The following is a 10052-nucleotide window of genomic DNA, read 5'->3' as shown; positions in this document are numbered from 1 at the left end:
ACTGGATGGGCTTTAAAGGTCCCTTCCCACCCAAACCCTTCTGTGATTCTATGATTCTATAACTATGGACTCCCTGGATCTGGGTCAGGGGAGCCGAGGCCGTTTGCAGGTAGCACTGTTTGCCGCAGCTCACACTGCCTGTTTTTCAGAAAGCAATACATAGAGTTAAACTTCAGGGCTACAGCCTCTGGTCTCAAAACTATAGAGTATTTGTGCTCCTGTTTTGATTGGGACTTGCAGTTTCAAGGAACGAGCATTTAATGCACCCAAACCTCCTGGAAATCACTGAAGCCATTTTTAGGCTATGAATAATTCCTAAGGTGGAGGCCAATCTGATGCTGAACTGCTCTCTGCTAGCAGGAGAGGCCCTTTGCTACCTGCCTGTGCCTCTAATCCATCATTTTCTGTATCCACGCAGGAACAAACACAGCCCTTTTTATGCTTGAGATGAAGTCTGGTTTTCTTTTGGCAGCCAGGGCTCAGTGGTTTTCTCCCTCTGACCTGTAGACCCACCAGCACATCAAGAAGACCCTTCACCTTCTCCTGGCACAGCCTCCACCCCTTACAAGCTGGGTTGAAGACCCCTCAGACAGCCTGAGCTCTCCCCGGACCCCTTTCCCTGTTGGACTCTAATGAGGGTGGCCTAAAACACCCCATGGATTCAGAGCCATTCTGGTCTTCCCTTGATGTTCCCCAAGGTCCCCGACCATCCCTCGCTCCCCTCCTCCCTTTCCAATCTGCTCAAGTCAGAGCAAAACCACAGAAAAAGAAAGAAAACATGTTCCCAGCTCCAGCCCATGGAGAAAAGGTCTGGGGAGCTAATTATAGACTAATGCATCAGAGCTATCAATAATTCAGGCAGCTCTGAAACTGAGCTGGAGATGAGACGCAGGACGGTGCCTGCTCAGCCGCTGAAGCGCCCAATGCCACTCCGTCCCTGGGGTCAGCGTGACCAAGCCACGGGTGAACACGTGCGATGCGGTGCTATCACTCATACATTTCAAGGGGCAGACACCAAATTCAGGCTCCCCATCCTTTCTCCTGCTTCACTGACAAGTGAAGATGGTAGGATCCTGCTTCTCTCCAGGCTTCAAGCCACCAGGCTCCAGCTTGCTGCTTGGCTCTCCCTCTCAGGAAAGACACGAGTCTCATTTATCACCTCTTCCCACATTCAGCGCTGTGCTTTTCTCTACCTTGAGTTAGGTTTTGAACTTGCTGGAACACGATTTTATTTGTAAGGTTTGGGTTAGGGTATCCGTACAGCACTGCGCATTTTCTGGCACTGTAGAAATGCTCGGTGCTTACCATCCTTGAGACGTTGGGATGAGGCTGTCACACCTTTCTAAGCATTCCTTAAGTTCAGAGGGAGCAAAGAGAGGGAAAACTGGAAGGTAAAAGCCTGAAGCCGAAGTTAACACAACAGCATAGGGTGGATCTCTTGCTAAATTGGAGATTGGGTGCGTGGGTGCATGTCTCATCAGCTGAGCTTCTGGAAGGACACGTGCCCACCCCATGTTAGCTTCAGCAAAATAGGATTGTTTTTGCTAAGGTAGACAAACCCAAGCAATTTTGATGTCAGCACACCCTGAAAACACAGCCCAAGTATCTCCCACCTGTCTCACGCAGACACCATGTGTGTGCTCCTCAAACACGCCCCGGTTCATGCACACCGACGTCCAACCCCACGGCCACACGCGTGTACCAGTGCACGCACAGGCTGGCCCCGCGGACACACCACCACGCACTGACACACAGAGGTGTGCACCAACGTGTTCAAACACGCAGAAAGTATTTAGAGGGCGGCTGAATTCAGGTTCTGAGCATCGCAGAACAGGGGGCAAGGAGAAATCCCACCCAAAGCACAAAGCACTCGCAGCACTCAGTGCAATTAAAATTCAAGGCAAAACTCCCACGGGGCTTAAAACTGCTGTCCCACAGGGCACTGGTCCCTTGTACTGACCAGTGTCTCCAGGAATTAGAGCCCTGAAGGACCTGACTTGCTTTGAGCAGCCTCCAACGCCACTGGAATCAGCTCCAAAGGGGTGGTTGTTGCGTACTCTGGGTTTTTACTAGAGCGGTGAGCAGCTCTCAGCTGAGGCTCTGGCTCCCTCTCCTGACACTTTTTCCTGGTCCAAACATCCTCCCAAAAGCTGGTAAGGAAAGCACTGGGCTTGCTTATCACCCATCAGGTCTAGGCCACAGACATGGACAAAACCAGCCAGTGGCTAAGGCGTCCCTCAAAATCCAGTTTTGGTGATGGTTCACCCATGGAAACCTTTGAAGGAATAGTCCTGTCTGATGTGCTTCAGCAAAACTTCTTTCAGAAAAATTAAGTATTAATCATGCTGAACCAAACCAAAGCCCCCCAGCACCATGCCAAGCGTGGCCACTGGCAGCTGCATGTAGGATACACATCTTTCCCCCAGCCCTATAGTGAGCTTCCCCTACGTCCATCTCTTTCCAGTGGTTTGCACACGGAAGAGCCCTTCTTGCTCCTCTAAGCCCAGTTGGCTAGAGGTCTCTCCCAGGACAGGTTCTACAACCTCCATCAAAATCCATGCCATGACTTTTGTGGGCCAGGCCACCTGCAGCTCATCCTTGGAACCTCTGCTTTGAGGAAGGCGAAACCAGGAAAGCAGCAGCAGAGAGAAGCCAGAGACGGGAGCATCCTTGCGCCAAACCAGGGGACCGAGTGGGGAGGTGCACGGCACCTGAAGCAGATTTAGGAGAGTGATGATGCTGTTACGAGGATGAACACGTTTAAGTAGACATCAGTAGACCACAGGAGCAAGGAAAGCTTTCTGGAAAACAAGAAATTTACTTGCAAGGCTGTGCTTGGTTCCCTCTTGAGCAGGTTGGTCCTCCACAGGGTTGCCAGCAGAAGCACAGGGACTCGACGTGGGGCTCAGCCCCCAAAATCTTTCTCCTGGCTGTCTTCTGCCTTTGCTCCGGCTCCTCTGCCACGCTCCCACCAGTAGATGGCAAGACAAGCCCACATTTTGGGGTGAGAGCAGCCCTGAGCCCCAGGGTGACATAACTGTGTCGGGAAGGGGCTTCTCTGGTGTCTAATATGAGATTCAGGTCACCTTGAGGCATCTCTCTCATGCTCCTTCCAGTTGCCCCTGCCCCAAAATTTCTACAGACCTGGTATTTTTATCTCTTCAGCTCTCGGGGCAACCTGACCAAAGGCGGGATGCAGTTATTGCTGGGAGAACACTGATGAGCAGACAGACAAACAGTTGGGCATATAATTTTTCCTTTTCTTGAGAAGTGGACTAAAAAAAAAAAAAAATCCCTATGGCACAGGAGCTTGGAGAAGTGGAGGAACAAGAGGAAATGGCCAGATTTCGAGTCCACTAGAAAATAACTGAAAGAGCAATGCTGGCCCTGTGCAAGCTCCCTTGCAGGTGACCTGGCTGCATTCCCTGCCTGAGTTTGGCCTTCTTGGGACAGATTTGTCTCGCACATCCCCAGTTTCCATTTTTAATACCTTTGGGATTTCTTCCAGGCACTACTTTCCTCTCTCTCCGTAAGTTTCCCATCCTGCGCTCCTACTTAGAGGACCACGTGGGTTTCTGAGCATCATGCAAGGCTTAGGGTGGGAGATCTCCTCTCCCCAGGGCTGGGGACCATGCTGGTAGCTTCTCCTGGCTGCTGGCACAGGCTCGGTAGTAGCAGCTGGCACTTACTAGCCCATAACTGTCCCTGGAGTCACTTTGGGGGTTGCAAGAACCACAGCGTGACTGGGGCTCCCCGAGTTATCACCATGCACATGTCATCAGACACCCATGTTTAACCTTGCCAACTCATGGAAGAGGAAAAAGAAAGTTTAAAGCAAAATGCGTCATGTTGCAGAGTAACTGCACTGCTCAGGATGTAGAGCAATGTTGGACTCACCCTGAAATGCCAGTCCACAGCTGGACAGGGGAAAAAGGCAGCAAGAGTAGTGCAAAATAATGTTTGCTTTAAAAAGTTCCTGGGAAGGGGAGAGGTGGTTTCACATAAACACGTATTGTGCACAACCACCACTTTCCCGTAAAAACCAACAGAAGAAACAAAGCAAACAAACCAAACTCAATATTTGGGAAGTTTTGCATCATCAACCCCTGCAATACATCACACACAAGGTCTTCAAAACCCAGGGAGGAAAGGGAAGAGGATGTAGCAATGCAAAGCAGCTTTTTTTGTCGTCTGAGGATGGAGAATCCCCCAACTCCCCACTTTGAAGCCTCTCTTTGGGCAACTTCTGTAGGGTCACAGAAGAAACCTGGGCAGATGTACCTCTGACACCAACCTTGGCCACGGAAAAGCCCTTTCCAAAGACTTCTCCTGCTCCAGCAGTGCTGCTTGCCCCACGCACACCCCAAACCGGGGCAATCGCTGCACGCCCAAGTGTCTCCCATGCTCACCACCACTTCTGCCTCCTGGCCAAAGACAGCTCCAATTAATAAATGGCTTCCAACTAAACTTTCCACTTCAACAGGCATCTCAGCAGGGATGGAGACCCCTACCCTGGCCAGATGACAAATAGAGCTGTGACAGGCTCCATGTGTCTTCTTGTAGCGTGGCAGGTGGCCACAATGGGAAGGGATTTGGAAACCAGCACGCAAGCAGTTCATGCCTTGAGCTCAGCAAATATCTAATCACCATCCCTGGAAAAAAAAAAAATTAAAAAGCCATCAAGAAGAAATGTCAGCCAGAGCAATGAGCAGAAACTTCTTGGCAACGTCTGTAAGGTGTTGGAAGAGCATCTGGGCTTTGAATTCCCCAAGGGGAGCTGCCGGCAGCGTCGCCGCCAGCGTGAGTGGAACTCCTCTCAGTACGTTTTTATCACTGCGTTCAAAAGATTTAAATAGGGTTTTTCTTTCAAAAATGCTGCCTGGCCCTGAATTGAGAGGGAGTACTTTTAAGAAATAAAGTGATCCCTGAAATTTTTTACTTTTTAAAATCTTTTGTTTTGGTAAATAATTCTTTTTATTATTATTATTTAAATTACAATTTTTAAAGTAAATATATAACACAAGAAAATTGAAGAGAAAAAAGATACAAGCCAATCTCAATGTAATAAACATTTTTTTTTCCTTCTTTGATGATGAAGCATGCTGAGAGTGGGAAGAAATTTCGAAAAATCTTCTCAACTAAAGCCGAATCCAACCATATTGACCTCCTTTGCACTCCCTGCAAGGGAGAGAGGGTAGAAGGCACTACCAGTGCTCCAGCTGGTGTATGTGGTGGAGCTGGGACACTGTGTGTAATTAGTTTTTTGGGAAGGACATGTGATAGAGAGCTCTGATCACCCCATACCACTGGTTACTCCGAGTCCCAGAAACCCCCTGGAAAGGTCTCAAATCCTCATGTTCCATTTAGGTGGAATTGCCAGGGAAAGCCAAAATACCAGGGCAGGGCTGACAGCCAAATTTCATCTCCTCCTTCCATCTCTTTGCATTCCCCACCAGTTTCCCCATTGCACACCCATTTCAGCTGTGGCCAACTCCAGGACTCCCCAGTGTCCAGGCTACACGGGGCCTTCACACCTTCTCCACTTGTCCTCTTCAGGTCCCCACTGAGTACTGAATGGTTCAGCGAGAGGTACACAGGTGGGGTGGAAGAAGACCCCTGTAGGGATGAGGAATGGGAGATTGACTTCGGTTCCTGTGTTTCTGTCAAAGGAGGTGGTAGATGGATGCCTACCAAGGTCACGTCTGAGCCCCAAAAGGGCAAACCAAGGGTGATCCAATGGTGGTGGGTTGCAGCCTCCAGCAAACACCTTAGGGGCTGTGCACTGAGGTCCCTCATTCTCCTTGGGTTCCCAGTGCAATGACACCTTTTTCCTCCTGTGCACATGCCCTTCCCCATCATGACCCCCTTCACCACGGTGGCTGTAGCTCTGTTGCAATCTCCAGAGAGTCAAAACCCCTCCAAACTGCCCTGGACCCTTGCACAGACACACTGTCTGGACGGGGCCACGGCGTGTCCCCAGGGACCAAGGCAGAACCATTCCCATGCAGTGTGGATCTTGCTGGCTGAGGACCTGCAGGAGTCATGGGCAGGCACACGTGCCTGGGGACACATGAGAAGCATCCCCCCTCTCAATCCCAAAGGCTCAGCATTATCTTGGGCAAATGTTCCGGCCGCTGTTGCCAAGCAGGGAGGCTGGAAGTGGAAAATCTGCTTCTGGCCGTGATCCTGGGACACGTTGCCAACAGAGCAAATACCCCGGGCAGCCACGGGTCATCGGCAGCTAAAACATCTGCTCTGTCATCTACAGCATGTCTTGAGTGAGGCTCTGCTGCTCTTGTGCAATGGATGGGGCAATTTTTCCACTTGGCAAGAAGGCAGCAAAGCTGAGGGTTGGCCGAATGAAGAAATAAAGGCGTTGCTGTTTTCTGGGCAGTTCACCATCCAGCAGAGAAAGCAGCCGAGCAAACCTCTGGGTAGACCCAGTCCTCTGCTTGGTGTCATCATGAGATCACGAGGCTTTGCAGGTCCTCTGTCATCAGTGGAAGTGGAAGATACTCATGGACAAGTGCTGAAAGACGTGGTGCCACGGTGCAAATCAAGGGCCGAACCTTAGCCGTTGGGCGTGTGGAGCTGATGTCCACAGGGAAGTTTGGAGATGCAATGCAGTGGAGTGATGGGGGACACGCTGAGTCCTTAGTTAGCACTGGGATCCTGCTGCTCCTGGCAAGAGCTCAGATCTTGCCAGCATCCACTTTCCACCCGTGTCCTGGATACAAAGCCCTCTGGTCCTCCTTTACTGAGCACCAATAGAGATGGCTGTTGCCTGATTTGGGACATATTTTTATTTGTTATGTATGTCAGGTTTCATACCACCTTCAAGTGGGTAAGAGATCGCAGGACGAATTGGGTTATTTCCAGTTTCTAAAGCACGTTTGGCTTTAGCTGTGACACCTGTTGGGCCCTGGCACAACTTCCAACCTGCTTAACCCACACACAACCGTGGAAAAAACCAAGCAGATGTGAAAGGAGGAGAGATGACATTAAAAACAAGTAATACGAAGAAAGGGAAATTGCTCATTTATTGACCTTCCCACCCTTTGCATTCCCCAAAAGCAAGTGCGAGGGGGAATCATAGAACGGTTTGGGAAGAGCGTGGAGGGACACGTGTGTCTGGCCGTGAAGGGACTGGACTCAGGCAGAGGGAGGGGGTGTCTATTTGCAAAAGGGACATTTTTTATTTCATTATTAGACACTTACTTACTCCCTTGCAAGCCACAGATCCATACCAAACCAGGTTTCTCTAGCGCTGGAGCTCAATAAACCACCCATTCCATGGAAACGTCATCCTTGGGGCGGTGTTTCTGCGTAACTAAAGACACTCTGTGATGAGCTCTCCGTAAGATGCTCTACAGAAAATGTCGTTTCAGCAGTTTATCACAATTAGGAAATGTTGGCGAGCCATATCTGAGCAATGACAGTGTAATTACCGTGTTGACCGAAGGAATGTAGGAATATTCCTGTGGCCGTATAGGGAAACCCTGTGAGTCCACTAAATTGAGCAAGATAATAGAAATATAAGCAATGATTATTAATAAAATAGTAATAAAATATTAAAACTCTGCACATTTAAAAAATAATTACAGATATTTTAGCTCATACAGTTCTTATTCATTTTCAGAAAATCATTTATTTTTCCTTAGAATGTTAAGGGTTAGAAAGGTCGGGATTGTTTTTAAACCTCATATGAGGGTCTCTCAGAATCACAAGACTTCAGGAGGTAGAGGTTTAAAGAAATGCACCAAATCTCATTAATCTTGGGCTTCAGATGCAAAGAAGAGGCAGCATTGGTTGAAGGGGAAGCGGATGGTGGGTGGACGACCTCTGCACTTTGCTTTCTCTCCTCTGACACGTTGCTTTCGCAACAGCTCTGCTGATGACGGGTCTTTACTCTGGCATCACGGAAAGGCTGGTGAGATTAAGGACCTATTGCACCAGGCAGGTGAGGAGAGATCATCCTTGCAGCAATGCTCCTTTCTCGCCAAAAAATGATCGGCTTGCTGGTGTCCTTGGAGCTACACTCCGACGTTCCCTGCCAAGAACCTCCTCCATTGAGGATTGGTCTAAAGGTCACCCCACCCTTCCAGCAACAGGCTGTGACTTCACTGCAGGAGGGAAATTCCTGGGAATGAGTTTATCCCAGCAAGAGCACGGTCCCAGCCTTTTCCCCTGGACAAGGAGGGGGCTGCGGAGGCCCACAGGGGAAGAAAGGCAGGGACATGCTGAGGAATCATCAACAAGGTGGGGGACATATCTGTTGAGCTTAAGAGGGACAGAAGACATACGTTTCGGTTAGGGGAAGATATTTCAGAGCCTCCTCATGCCTTTTCCCAAGTGTGGTTGGACGGCCAAGCCCCAGGACCTTGGTGGAAAGAGAAGGCTGGAGATGGCCAAGCCTTTTGGTGTGGGGCCCCAAGGAGGGACACATCCCAAATCCACACTGCTGTGCCAAAACCCCTTTCTCCTGGTTCTTGGTTCCCCATACCGGACACTGAGACATGACAGACTGTATGACTAACCCGAGCAGACCCCGGGCTCTCGCTGCCTGGCACAGTCTTTGCCCTCCGAAACAGAGTCACTGCATCCAAATTGCCTGCAGGGTATGGTTCTTGCTCTGGGCTAATCCCTGACCTGTTCCCAGGGTGGGGGGTGGCGGGTAGTGTAATGAGAACAGGCATCAGCTGTAATCGGGGTAAAACAGTGCTGTTGCTCCCCCATACCAAATCCCCTTCCTGCCCCAAGGCTATTTTCCTCACTCCCAAACTGACAGGGATTCGGCCCCTCAGCTGTGGACATCCAGGCCAGGTTGGCCGGGGCTCTGAGCAACCTGATCTGGTTGGAGATGTCCCCGCTCCTTGCAGGGGGGTTGGACTGGGTGGGCTTTAACGGTCCCTTCCAACCCAAACCCCTATGATTCTATGATTCTATAATCACAACCAGCTTGAGCGAAAACATCCAAAATTGTTCCGAATTGCGGTATCAGGTGCAAGAAGCAAATGTCTTTCCTGGCTGAGCAGTGCCCACTCCGGATTTGAGTTGCACAACGGTGCTGCCGAAGCACAAATGTCTCTTGAATCCTGTCTCCGCTGGCAAAAGCCAGCCACGTGCGCCCGCTCTCTCAGCAGCTGTATGGAGTCACTGTCATCTTCATCCACCTGGGTTTATTTCGGGAGCTGGCATTGGCTTGAAGAGGTGGGCAGCGTCACAGTGACGCTGCTACTCACTCGATCGGTGCGAGCCCACCCCCCCCCACACCCCCCATCAGCCCCAGCATGCCACAGGTGCTGAGACCCGCGGCAAATTTAGCATCACATACAATTATGGTATGAAGCCGAAAATAGCCCGAAGAGCGCTCTGGCCGTTCAGTCTGGCTCCAGCCTCCAGGAGAAGGGCAAAGGTTTGACAACGCCAGCAAACGTCCGTTTAAAATAGAAACAGCCTGCGCCGAGGGGGCCAGGAAAGCCCCTCACCCTGCCCAAAACTCAGGGCATCGTGAGGGGAAGCTGCAAGGTGGGCATCGCAGCCTCCCGGGTCACGTTCCTGCCCTCTGGCTAACCCTGGTCCTCTCCCCTCTCCACCTCCCTGGCTTGGCTTCTCGTCCCCGGAGGCATGCAGAGCCCTCAACACGTGGTACGTTAGAGCCTGACGCTGTTCCGAGGAGCAAAAGGAGTTTTCCAAAAGCGCAGAGGTTAATCACCCGCAGCCTCATCCTATTTCACTGAGGAGGAAAGTTCCTCCTCTTCTGCACCTCTCTGATGTCTTAAGCAGCCGAGTGCAGAAAGCAGCTGCGTCTGTATGTGCTGAAACAAAGGAATTAAGCTGAACATCTGAGGAATTCATCATTGCAACAGGACCCAGACCCAGGCAGGATTTGTATTTCTCTCCCAGGCTTGGGCAGTGACCTCCAGCGCGACAGAAAGACCCTTTCCGCGGTTTCCGTTTCCAGTTCAGCAGCCTGGCTATTAACAGCGCGTTGCCACAGGGGCACGTAGTTCAGTACCGGCTTCAGAACTGGCAGGACGCTGAACCAGCGC

This window comes from Chlamydotis macqueenii, chromosome 3, assembly GCF_036417535.1.
Source record: "Chlamydotis macqueenii isolate bChlMac1 chromosome 3, bChlMac1.mat, whole genome shotgun sequence".
NCBI lineage: Eukaryota > Metazoa > Chordata > Aves > Otidiformes > Otididae > Chlamydotis > Chlamydotis macqueenii.
This window is presented reverse-complemented; position numbering follows the sequence as displayed.